The sequence below is a fragment of the Excalfactoria chinensis genome, chromosome 10 (genome assembly GCF_039878825.1).
Source record: "Excalfactoria chinensis isolate bCotChi1 chromosome 10, bCotChi1.hap2, whole genome shotgun sequence".
NCBI classification, from domain to species: Eukaryota; Metazoa; Chordata; class Aves; order Galliformes; family Phasianidae; genus Excalfactoria; species Excalfactoria chinensis.
Window position 1 is genome coordinate 4,724,609 of NC_092834.1, and position 13,597 is coordinate 4,738,205.

The 13,597-nt window shown below is 39.7% G+C and overlaps 1 long non-coding RNA gene across 2 annotated transcripts in view; it reads left to right on the forward strand.

Annotated features, from left to right (window-relative positions):
* Window positions 1-270: 270 nt before the first annotated feature.
* Window positions 271-13,597, forward strand: part of LOC140256691 (uncharacterized) — a 201,640-nt gene continuing 188,313 nt past the window's right edge. For both annotated transcript variants that reach the window (XR_011904841.1, XR_011904840.1), the window contains exons 1-2: window positions 271-401; window positions 6,509-6,598. This is a non-coding gene — a long non-coding RNA (uncharacterized lncRNA). The remainder of the gene's footprint in view (window positions 402-6,508; window positions 6,599-13,597) is intronic.

A 13,597-nucleotide genomic window follows, 5' to 3' on the forward strand; every position in this document is an offset into this window, starting at 1 on the left:
GAGGCCCTGAATACCTCCTGCCAAAAAAACTGGAACAAAGGGAGATGTTTCTGTGTGAAATCTCTCTTTTCCCACACTTCACCACATGCTAAGATACAGCCTTGCAATGGAGAAGTGAAAGCTTGAGTATTTTACTAATTAGCATAAGCTACATCAACTTGGCAGATTTGCATAATGTGGAAACTGCAGCTCATAGGTGACAGGTGTTTCTGATTACACCAGATGAGATATATGGAGTGCTAAAGGTGCTAGCTGTGCTGTTGTGTGTGTGTTTTTTCTCTTGGCCTGATGATACTGTTGGCTATGGAGCTTGAAGCAAAGCTACAGTACTTAGGGTGAAAAGAAGATGGAAAAGCTCCTGATGAAGAGGAAATAAAGCTGGATGAGGATTATGTCAACAGGTTTGTGTTAGAGTTACTTGTTTATCCAGGAGGACAGAAATAAACAGGTCTTGTAGGAGAATGTAGCTGTGGTCCTGTGTCTCTGAACTGCATGGCAGACTTATTTATATAATTGCTTTAAATGGCACTATTTAGTAGGGGAGGTGGGCTTGGTGCTCTCTATGGAGGTATGTATGCTCATGTAACTTCAAGATGAGATTCATAGCTCTTGTTGTGTGAGCCTGAGTTGTATATGCCCACGAGTTCCTTCTGGTTCTGCTGGGTGAAGAAGGACATTGTTGATGAGGACTGTAGTGTTTTCCACTCTGTAGAAGAACAAAGGGACAGGGCAACTCTAGTTGCTGCCAAAGCTGCCTCTGGACTCGATGCCCAGATTAGTTCTATCTTTACTTACATAATTGCAATTTAGTTTTTTGACCTAGGATTTAGTTTATTACTGAGGCCATATGTTTCTCATAACTATTACTTTTGTCAGAACCCATGAGTATTAGGGTGTTTTTTTTGTTGTTGTTGAGAATAATGAGAAATTCCTATTGAGCAAGATTCTACTCTGAGCTGCCATTAACTTATCTCCATATATCTTCAAGGGTGCAGAGAGGGAGGATATTAAATACTCTTAAACTGTCCATTTGAAAAGCTTTTTCTTCATTTAATTTTTCCCATTACAGCTTGATATTAAAGTAAATAGATTCATGACACTTTCTTCTTCAAATCAGAATTAGTGTGTTTCTACTCTTATGACAAAGCCACATATCTTTATATTTTTAGACTTGACACAGAGTCAAATATGTTTAGTTAAAAAAAATATACAAAGTTACAAAAAAACCCCACAAACAAACCCAGAAGTTAAAATGAGAAAGCACAATGAAAATTCAGAAACTTGTGGGCTAAGGTGTTAAGTCTGTGTGTCTGCCTCAGCTTGGGCCAATTAAGAGCATTTCAAAGGCTTGCTTGATAGGGGTTTCTTGGGTATTAAGTACTCCAGTCTGGGGTAGTAAGTCACTCAATGGAGACGGTGCAAACCAGGGTCTCACAAAAGCCTAGCAACACCAGATTTAACTGGTAGACTTAGTTTGTGAACCAATAAAATCACACAGGTACAGATAGCATTATGGAGGCTGGGGTTCTGCCCACAAATAGTTCCTTAAAGAGGCATTACAGAGAAAGGCAAACGTTGCATTTTGGCTATTAGAGCAGACAGAAGTGCATTCACTTTCTTTCTTGATTGGGCATCTTATATTACAAGAAATTAAATTAAAAAGTATCTCAACTGACTGTGTTGCAGCTGGGCTAATATTTAAATATGGTATTGCGGGGTAGGCTTGTCCTTTATTGTGTGTTTTAGCTTTGTATGATGTAATGGAAATATTCACAAAGTCTGGAAAGCCACGAAAGCAGCTTTGGGACTTATTTAGTTTCAAAAATATGATGCTTTTTGGCCTCCTCTCAAAGGCTGTAACCCACTTGTATTTTGATTGTACTGCATTTCAGTAGATACCATTGCTGCAGATAAAGTGACTCCATGCTACGTAGTTTTGTAAGAACATAATCCTTGGATGTCACACCTTGGTCATGCTTGGCCTGGCACTCTTTCAAAACACCAGGCTGGGAGGATGTGTGCTCCATTTATCAAAAACGGCGCTTTCTTTGTGATGGGTGATTGTCTGAATGCACCTTCTGCCTCACACAAAGAGTCGAGCCTGTGCATTTATCTGGCCTGTAATCCAGAAATACCTTTAGGGTAGGACCAAGGCAAAACATACTGACTCTTTCTGATGTTTCTCCATGCTTTCCTGTTTATAGATTACTTGCATAAGATGATTCTCTGCACTTTGGCAATTTCTTGTCTGCATACTGACAATACTTTGCCACTTCCTTCAGGTCACTGCTGAAAAAAAAGACTCTCTAAAATCATGTTGAAAAGTTACTCTAAGTGCTGTGCTTTGTTGAATGACTTCTTGAAGTGTTTGTCCTTTGAAAGGTTGAGCTTGCTGCCCAAAAGCTCATTGCTGAGATGTTTTTAAGTTTAAACTCTTTTTTTTCTGAGGTAGGGCTTGATGTATTTTTACTCAGAGTAAACCTATAGAATGGAAATCCTCCTTTTCCAGAAATTGAATAGGTATGTACACTTGTACACTGAGCTTCTTTCTCTTTTGCTATGCAGTATCTATGAGAATTATACTACCTAGGAAAAACTATTGTTATTAGAGCATCTGGTGTGTCTTCTTCACATAGTACTGACCCCAAGACAGAGCAAAAGGCTTCAACCTGATGGTAATGATTTAAATAATGAATGTAATTTATGAGGATGAACACTGAGAGCTTACACAAATGTGCGTGCATTGTGGTTTGCCTAACATCCAGGGAAGCTTAAATGAATACCACAACGCTGCCTGTTCCCTTGGCTTAAGCACTCTCTCAAGGGCTCACTATTATGGTAAACAGCTTAATATGTGCGAATGACACTTGAACTTTCAAAATCCAACAGTGTTATATTTTTTGTTTATATATATTTTTAAATATTTTTAACTTTTTCCCATGTAAGAACCCTAACTAGCAGTGTGTGCTTACGCATGTCAGTGAAGCTGCCATATTGCACAATGTGTTAGCATGGTAGGTCAGATTAGAGTTGCGTTGCCAATACTATTCCAGTAAGAGAGCTGGCATGAAGAAAAGATGACTGAATTAGTGGCCAATTGGGACATTTTCTGACCTACTCTTTAGGAACCAAGTCCTCTGAACTTTCCCATTATCCTTCGGCTTCATCCTTTTAATAGGGACCAAATCTCCATTAACAATTGAACACTGACAATAAGTGCCATCAGGAAAAGGAAATTCAATTTTAGTGGGGGATGACAGCCTTACCTTTTCGCGCTTAATTGGCCGTATTGTCTCCAAAAGTTAATTGGTTACTTAGTCCAGGTAGTTAGTAAAATGTTTAGCTGCGTCAAAAAGCCCAGGCTCCTACTGTTAATGGGGCATGAAATGGAATGTTTGATACTGCAAATAAAATCAGTGATATTCAAGGATGTTATGGTAGGTAATGCGTTGAAACTGCCATTTAATGGGTCCTGGAAGATTAGGGTAGTGTCAGCTGGAACCGCCCGGTCTCTTTTCTGACATTGTTAGTTGCCTCTTCATTTACTTAACGGCTGTCTGCACTGATTACATAGGCATAAAACTCCCTACAAAAAAACAACAGAGACACGCTCTATTAGCAGTCCAATTAGAACTATTTGCATATTACAGTTCATTTCTGCTTAAGTGAATCCCTAATACAACTTTAGGAAAAAAATTCTATTGTCATTTAAAAAAAAAAAAAAAAAAGAAGGCAAGGAAAGAAAAGCCTAAAAGGTGATCTCTTTTCTACCTCTTCTTTCTTTCTGAGTAAATTCAGTCAAGATCCATTAAAATGAAGAGGTGGTGAGGCAGTCTAAAGGTAGGAGGTTTCCCTTGCTACCTTGCATCATATTGACTTTTAATATGCTGGTAAATCCATGCCAACTTTTTACAAGGCCATTGTGGAGATTTTTTTTCTTTTTCTTTTTTTTTTTTTTCTTTTTTTTAAATAAATTTTCTCTTTAAAATATCCCGAGGAAGATGTTAGATCAACCTTCACCTTGGGTTTTTTTAGCTTAGCAGCTAATGTGACTGGGAATGGGCCTCAGGAGGAAGCGCACTTGATGCTGTGTGATTCACCTACCCTATTAGCAAATGGTGGTAAATGAGCCCCCCACCCGACCCCTAGAGACTAGAGCTAATAGGGAGGTAATACAGCCAAGAAAAGAATTCTGGGTAAATTTTAACCTGTTGTCAAATGGAACATATGCCTTGGTTTGTGCTAGGCAAGAGGAAATCTAAACTACCAGGCCTTTCAGAGCAGTCTTCTTCAGGGATTAACGTGATGAAAATAATACAGGATTGAGTTAAAGTGGTGGTTGGTGTTGGAGCCCTTGTTTTATTCATCTGTAGAATGAGTAGAACCTCCTCCATGTTGACAGGTCACCATGAGACTTTTGCCAAAGCAGCAGCAGTGATTTGAGTTCTGTAGGCACAGCTGTAATGGCAGTGGTTATGCATATATGAACAAGTGAAGGTTACCAATAATAACAGACAAAAATCAGTATGACTCCCCCCTTTTAATTTCAACTTCCACGGAGTCTGCTGAGCCTGGTGAATTTTAAGGCTTCTTTTTAAGACGGTAATTACAATTTGCATGCACGCTTGCCTGCCAGGTGGATAGGCTGTTTCTCATGTGAAATAAAAATGCTGATTCTACCCTCTTCTCTTGGACTTAGTTTGCTTCCCGGGGCCCCACTCTTACAAAAACCTGGGGGCTGGCATCCAGAGAGGAGCTTTCCACCTGCCCTTGGCTGGGATATCTCCAAGGGTCTCCCAGCTGGGCTGTCTGGCTGGCTTGGAAAACTGAGTTGCTTGATTGGTACTTGGATTAGAGGCACCTAGAGGAGCCCAGGGGAGATCTTTGATGTTCAAATGCTAATGTAAATACCGACAGAGTTATTTCCAAAGCTCGCACAGCTCAATTCCTTTTTACATGCAGACCTAATTTCACAGGTCAGCCAACCCACCTCCGCTATTATCTGGATTTAGCGATTAATAGAGGATTTCAGTAGTTGACTGTGACAAATAGTGACTAGAGAAGGGAGGGAGTGAAAAACTGTTTTAAACCAAGGAATGTTTTTAGCAGCTCTTTTTCCCAAATTCCATTATTTTTATGCTGACACTTAAACAATTGTAAACAAATGAAGAACGAAGGAAATCTCTCAATGCAAAGAGTGAAATTCTCTCTCTCTTCTTCAATTCTCATCTTGCCCATGAGAGGAGTCTCACAGTGTGCAATATGTATTGTTTTTATGCCCTGTTGAGTCCTTTGTATCCAGCGCTGTACTTTCTATCTAGCACTCATTCACACTTAGAAGAGATGCATGTTGTTGGATCAAACTCTGGCACTGAAATCCCACTGCCTTCCTGGGCTGGCTTGCCCCAGAGGAGGTGCTGTGGTGAGGCATAGCAGCAAGACACAGCCCTCTGTCCCCACAAATAGTCTGTACTTCCTGCCAAGAAAGCAGCTTTCTGGAAAAGGGCTGCTTGCTAATAAAGCAGATCTAAATCAGTAAGCAGTGATTAAAGATTGGTCAGTGCTTTCTGCTGGTGCTACTCAAATACTTGCTTTTCTTGCAGACATTTAGAAAAACAAACAAAGCTCCTTCTTATTTTAAATAATTTCTTGCAGATGAGATAAACCAATGAGAAAAGTAATACTTAGAACATATTCATTTTCTTCCTTATTAAAAAAAAAAAGCCACCAAAATTGCCCTTTTTAAATAAAACACCAGAACAGGAATGCAAACTGTACTCTGTTTATTTTCAACTTCCAGTCTGCCTGTCTTTTTTTTTTTACTCGTTCAATGTCGTGCCTAGTGAAATAGCTATTCACAGAAAACATGGGATAAATCATTAGTTCCAGTTTATTCTACTTTTTATTTACAGCACAAAATTCTTCACTGCTGAACTGAATTGATTGCTGGCACGGGACTATTTGATTATTAACGTGGGGCTACTTGTGCACTGCTGTGCTTTGTGAGCGGAGGTGGCTTTGGGTGCAGAGTGGTTATGTAAAGGCTCGATCAGTGGCGTGGGAACTCCTGATGCCTCCTAAAGGTTATTCTGCAGATAACTTGAGATTCAGGAACGTCTTTTACCTCTTCCTTTCTATTAATGTTTTTATTGTGAAGCAGCAAAAACTGAGGGCCAGTTAAAAAAAAAAATTAAAAAATCAGTAGGATTAGTTACATGGAAAAAAAAAATCTACCAGGTTATTTATTGCTTGCAATAGCATTTTTACTTTATTTTCCTTTCACTGAGGGGGGAGTCAGGTTGCCAGTTTCACTTTGCATTTAGTATTAGATTCCCTCCCTGGTTCTCCTGGGATTTCTAGCACTGAAATGTGAGGGACGTTTGACTTTTTCTTTTCTTTTTCTTTTTTCCTAAGTACTACTTAAAAAATCCCAAATGTAAGAATCAAAATATTTGTCAGAGGTTGAAAAAAATAGATAAATAATATTAATTGTTACATTTTGCTTCAGCTGCAGGGTCATCGGGAGCAGGGAAATGCAGCATCACTGGTCCTGCGAATGTGCAAGCTGACATCTCTGAGCTCAAGTGGAAATCTGGAGGTGGGTTGTTTTACTGCAGTTTGGTGCCTTTCTTGCAGAGAAAATACAAGTTGTTTCAGTTTTTTGTTTGTGCAACAGAGAGTTGTCATTGCCCAGCTTTGCTTTGCCTGTGCTGGGGCAGGACGGAGTGACGGTGTCTGGAGCTCAGCTCCACAGCCCTGGCTGCAAAGCACCCTTGTCCTGACCTGGCGTTTAGCAGCAGGATCATGTTACTAATAAGTGCATGTTTGAGCGCGAATAAAATAAATACATTTTACAAAACTCAGTTTCAAATATTCGGGCAGCTGTCTCTGCCAGTCACCTGCCAGTTTATTGCCTCGAGTCCTCTCCTCCAACTACAGCTCTTCTTATCCCCTCATTCAGGAGTAAATGACTTTTGTTGTTCTTTTTGTTTACTGCTTTGGCTGAGCGCAGAACCCTTCTTGGAAATCTCTTCTTTCCCAAGAATGGTACTTTGGCATGTGAAATAATCTGGCTTTACAGAAAGAAAAAAACAAAAAGGGAAAAAAAACATTCCCACAACGTTTCCAGTATTTCTGTCCCAATGAAAGGGAAGGGAATCCAGCCTTCTTTTTATTTTTTTTTCCTCACTTGTTGAAGAAGTGGCAGAATAAATCTATTTATTTAAGAGCATAAAATTAGGGAAAAATTGATGACAGTGTTGAGGGTTTATTTTCAGTGGACTCATCTTGGGTTTGGTTACGTTGTTCAGGAGCTTTTCTAGTCCTTTCTGATGGAAGGGAGCGACTTCTTCTTCCCTTTTGTTTTTCTGTATTGATAAAAGTTCCTTCAGTGAGGGCACTGTCCTGGATCTGGGCTCCTGACGTGTAACTTTATTTCCAAGTTCTACCAAACAAACTGTTGTCATGTACTTGTGTGTGTTCCTATAAATAAGTAAATTCTGTGTTCCTAGTAACTGCATCAGTAGTTTCCAAACTTACTGAAACACAAGCTCATTGTTGGCTCCCTGAAATGACTGTGAACAACTGTGTTTTCATGAGCCATCCTAAATCTTTATAATCAAACTGGTGATGGAAACAATGCTTCCATTGACCACGCTGAGAACTCTGAACTTTACAGACCAGATGAGTACATCTTCTAGCATGCTTCTCTGTTTTGGCCTTTCAAAGTCACAGCAAATTCCTATGCTTTCTCCAGTTCAATGACAGTTCCCTGTGCCCTAAGTTCTTTGCTGCTCTTCTCTGAACTCTATCCAGTGTTTCCATGTGTTTCTGCTAATGAGATGTCCAGCACACATCACAGTATTGCAGGTATGCTTATAATGGAGATTTGGTATAGAAGCCAATGGCAATTTCATGCACATGTTTCTGAAGGAATAATTTGACCCCAAGGAAGCCTACAGTTAGACATGGTTGGCATGCATTTGATACCTGCGTGCATTTTTAATTATAGCAAGGTGCATGTAATTAAAAATGAAGTGCTCAGTTTGCTGCTATGTTGTTATACTTCATGCTGGAATAATTGAAATGAGTGGAGATGTGCCCTAGTGGGAGTGATGTAAAACTGCAGCAGGAGGAATGTAAAGGTATTCTCCAATAAGTTTTCAGTGTGGACAAGTCAGAGTTGTACTGGGGGGGGAGTCACCTCACTGTACACATCTCACTGATCCATAGAATGAGCACATGGGCAAACACACTACATTTTCGTCATTGATCAACCGGTCTTGTGACCTTTCCAGTCAGAGGAATCATTGACAGATTTAACTAACAGTAAATTGATCCCATTATTTAGTATAGAATATTCTACTGATTTTAAAAGAGGTGCTTATTGAAGAGACTGGGTGCTTTCTATCAGTGTTATGTGTATGTAAGCAAGCAGGGCTACTATATGGCATCTATGACAATAGCAGGACAAGTCATAAACACAAACCTTCACACACAGCTAGGTCTCCAAAGATCCTGTTTGCCAATTACAGTAATGCTGATGACATATCTAGTTTAACGCACACAGCATTAAAATAGTCCCCCCCTTTTCTAGGGAAATCTAATTACACCAAGACCAAGCACTCAATCAAACCTGTTATTCTGTGGCTAAACAGCCCAGTGTTAATGCAATTTGAGGAGATCTAGGCCGTGACTGGGAACGTCATGTATTAACAATATCTAATGGGAGCTCCCGTAGGTAAATGAATATGCTAACAAGCAAGGTCGCTGCTAAATCTAATATCTTTAAGCTGTTTAATTCCAAACAGTCCCTTAATAAATCAATTGACCGGGAGAGCTGATGCCCCTATCAATTATTCAAGAGGGCAAATAAATATTTCAGATGATTTGATAGGAAGGCTAGTGCTGGTCTTATAGAAAGCTTTGCATTTCATTAGCCTCTTGCTAAAAGTTTTATAATGTGCAGAACAGTGGTGGTTCTTCTTTATCCAGAAACCCCAACTATGGGAAAGAAGAAGCTGAGGTATCCTGCTTCAGCAGTGTAGTTTGTCAGGGCCTTGATGACAGCTGAGTTGAGAAGAGGTGGGAATAGAATCAGGCTTCCTAGTGACAGCTCCTCCAGCCCAACAAATAATGGAAGGAAAATCAGAGCACATTTTCATTTCTGGGGAATCCAAAAGGAAAGTAATCTAAAGAAGCTGGGATTAGTGGTTAATACCATGTGCCATGCTGCCTTTTGTAAACGAGGGAAGTCGTTTGTGTTTGCATTGGATTATTTGTGTGTTTATGTTAACACTGAGCCACGATTCAAGTTTGCCAAATGCAATTCCCTTGAAGGAAAAGCAGAGTTATTAAAAGAGGTGCTGCCTGTAATTGATCTGCTTTAAGTAAGTGATGCTAGCAAAGTGCTTGAGATACTTGGCTGAAAGAAGCCAAGAGTGCCAAATATTATTCTATAAGAGCAAAGTATTAGCATTGTATCTGAAAAAACTGCTGATCATTGGAACATGTGGTTTATTATAAAATCAATAAAGATGAAGTTAGAAGAGAAAGAGAGAGAAAATGTACCTGTCGCTGGAGAACAAAGAATAAAAGGGAAGTCCCTGAGGAAGCTTCTTGTTTAAGCATGTGTAAATTTGCTTGCCTCTGTCCAATCCATTTATATCACTAATACTGATTAATAGTCAATGATTACTTATCAAGCATTTCAGTTTATGGAATGAAATCTGTGCCATTAAAAAGAATCTATTGTTCTGTCATGTATCCACTAGGTCTGTATATAAATGTATCTCCCTGTGATGACAAGTTAGGGACTACAACACTGCCATAGCTCTCTTGCCCAAAATATCTCCTCCATGGAGTGTCCCCTATAGGAACAGAGAGTAGAAATTAGCTTAGGATGTGTGCTGACACTGAAGTCATCAACACTGAGCCTAAAGCCTCCCATAGAGTCTGAAGGAATTTTTGCCAAGGTTTCCTCCCCACTTCAAGGGGTATTCTATGGTGTGCGCCATAAGAGAACTGCTGGTGGGAATGAGGTTTAAAAATGCAGTGCAAAGGAAGACTTAAAATCATGTTGGACGTGCATTTTCTGAAGGCTGACTAGAAAAGCACATGACAGTCCAGAGTGGGTTCTCAACAGTAGCAGCCTGCCGTACGCCTCCTCTAGGATAGGCTTCACTGAATGAAGAACTTCTATGACAGAAGTTTTACATTGCAAATTACTCAGTGAGGTATAAAAGAGAAGCCTCAGCTGCTCAAAACCATATCTTAAATTTGGTTTATTTGGTTTGGTTTATTTTCAGCCTTGTGACTCAATGGAGTAGATGCTCTATATGAAATCGAAAGTAAAATCTGGTCAGGTTTAAAATCGGATTCAGGGATTTCAACTCATGAAGTAACTTTTTACTTTGCCTCAGAATGCCGTGTTATCTTGTATGTGTTGGAGTGAGCTCAATGTGCCAAAGAAAAATGCATGGAGAACTGGGAAGAGGAAGTAGGCTCCACGTTTTAAATATAGAAGTGGTACAGGGTGTTGAGATAGTGGACTTAATAATTAAATATAAAATTTGCATCCTAAAATGCTAGATTTTCTTTTTTTTTACCTGTCTACATTTCCAGTCTATGACAGTTTGTAGGTTCTGTTATAACTACAGACCTTGAGGAGAGCATTTGGGAGGATTTGTGGACGTTTTCGTACAGAAAATAATTGAAGTTATATTATACTGAATCTTGTGTTTCTGAGTAAGGAATGGTGGAGCGCAGGTACATGGCAGACAATCAGGTTCAACAATTACTGAAGTCTTCAGGTTGCCTTTACTCTGATCATTTTAGGCTTTCATGAGGGCCTGTCCCTGTGGAACAATCCACTGAAGCTCTTCTGTGGTGTTCTGTCAGCAAAGCTGGTGGCCATAATGAAAGTGATTGCGCAGATGTGGTACCTTGCAGAAGTGCATAGAGATGTTGATGTCAGTTTTGTCCTTTTGTTCCTTTTTTCCTCTCTCTCTCTTTTAAGAAATATATAGAGAATAATAATGAGGAAGTGCTCATCTAACTCATTCACAAGGTTCTACCTGCCATCCCTTACGCTCAATGAGTATGTGAGGGCACTGTTAGGCGTATGTGCATGTAAATTACCTCTAACTGCACATCTCTATTATAGGCAATTACACTAATGTGCTGGAATGATACATTTAGTGTCTTCAGAAGATAGAAAATGGGTGGAGGGCAGACTGATTTGAGGATCAATCTGGATGAAACAAAGAATGGTATTTATTTGGCAGATCGCTGGGGAGAGCTGGCTAAAACTACAGAATGAGATAATATTAGCCATTTGATAAGTGAGGTTTGCTATTATTTAGTAGTCTTATTTGATTTGATTTTTTTATTCTTTTAAATAATAATGCTTGTGTGCTTCTAGGCTAAGATAGGGAACTCCTACTGTCTCTCTGTATAATAGCTGTCATTATGAGTTGGCAACCAAGAAATGTACTAAATATTTAGATTTTGAGTCTATGCCTCAATTCTGCTGTCAGAATTTGGGTTCACTTGCTCATGTACACGAGAAAGACCTCAAAATGGCTACCTGTGAGCAAGAAAAGGTGATGTCAGCACTGTCTATGTGGTTTCCAGCAAAACTATGAAGTGTCTGGTTTTGGATGTGAAGAATTCATTGCACTTGCATCTCTATATTCACCTCTGTGAATTTAAACTCCTGAAATACTTCTTGAGAGACAATTTCAGTTGGCTAGAAAAAAGAAGAAAAAAAAAAAACAAACCAACATTAGGCTGAATCATAGCAGCAAAACTTTTTAGTGGTGTTTCTTCCATCCTGGCTGGCTTTGAGTTTTGGGCAAAACTCTGAGAGTTTTCATGCTTGAGGCTCAAATGCTTTAATTGGAAGTTATGGGAATAAAGTTCTCTCTACTACAACTGCTGTCAACACAGCCTTGAGATGTGGAGAGAAAAATTTCTTGATTAAAAGCACCAGCAACCCCCTTGACTACCTCCTTCCAGGGTATCACCATGACTATGGCTGCTGCTGCTGCTTGTTTGTGTTGTAGACTCCTTACTGTAAGAGTATTCGGGAAGAGACAGAGAAGAATTGTATGAAGTTACCTATGAACAAGAAAGTGACATGTATGGTTGTATTACTAGCTAATGTTGATAATAGCATGTGAGTGTTCTAGTTTTGTAATTGTGGATTTAGGTGTTGTAAGTCTTGCAGCAAGACTGGAACAGAGGATTTTCACATTACTGGTTTCTATTTCAAATACATAGACTTAAGATGGCAGTGACATATTAGAGATTATTATCTGATAATACAACATATCTTGATCAGATCAACTTATGCAGGTAATTTGTTCTACTCGAGGCAGAGAGAATCTAAATACAGAAAACAGGCTCATGAAAATGCATAGTGAAATGAAAGAAAATTGGAAAAAGTAAGCAATCCAGTTGTCTTCTATCCCTGTTACAATAAAGCATTAGCGCTAGTTTCCATGGCAGCTTAAAGAAATCCTGCACACAACAACTTAACACAGGACGCCCTGCAAATGCTGTAGTGGTCAGAAGTGACGGTTGTTGTGATGAGCCCTTTTGGGAATAAAAATGCTTGATGATGCTGACTGTGTGAGGGTGACAGAGTGAGCACACTTCAGAGGGGCACTGGTCACTGTGATGTGATAGGGGCATGGGGCACAAGGCACAAGATCAAATGGCAGAACAAATCTATGCGCTTTTGTGGGATGCAGAGAGAAGAGGAAAGGGTGGATGGAGGGGAAAGAAAGATAACACTGCTCCCAGTATGGATAAAAGGCAAGAAGTATTTATGTGCTTTCTGAAGAGCTTCCATTTTACTCCAAGGACCTGCTCTTTATGGGGATTTGCTTTGCCTCCTACAGGCTGCTTTAAAGAGTTTTCACATTTTATTTTTGGCTGCACCATGAGAGGATTATTCCTTGATGTTTAATAAATGCAGAGAAGAGATCCAACGGGCTACGCACGCACACATACACACACACATGCGTGCAACGTAGATGTCCAGCAGATAAGTGCAGTATTTTGTTTACAAGGAGATATTACACTGGAAATCCTATTAGCAATCAGACAGTCTGCTGGCTGGATTTAATAAACTTCAACCAAAGGAGTTATTCAAGATGGCATATTAACCCCCTAAGGGCTTGGTTTTACACTGTAGATGCAACCAAAACTTCCACCTACACCACATAGCCTGAAGGTAGATATGTTATATGCAGAAGCAGGGTTTTTCCAGCCCAACTGTTTAAAAGCAAAATAGAAATTCACGGTGCCTCCAGGTAAGGCCTTTTTATTGCACTTACATCTGCAACACAGGGGATGCTGGTGTATTTTGTATTATGCCCTGTCACAAAATCTCACCCCAGCCCCAGATCTAAGTGCCCAAATCTTGACACTGTGAAGGACTGAGGGACATCTACAGGGGACTGATTTGGAAAGGGAATGTAGGCAGACAGACTTCAACCCTTCATCATCCCCTCGTGTAAGACTTGCTGCACCATCGTAGCTTAAAGACAGCAAGCAGATGGAGAGAAGTAGGATGCAACATACACAAATT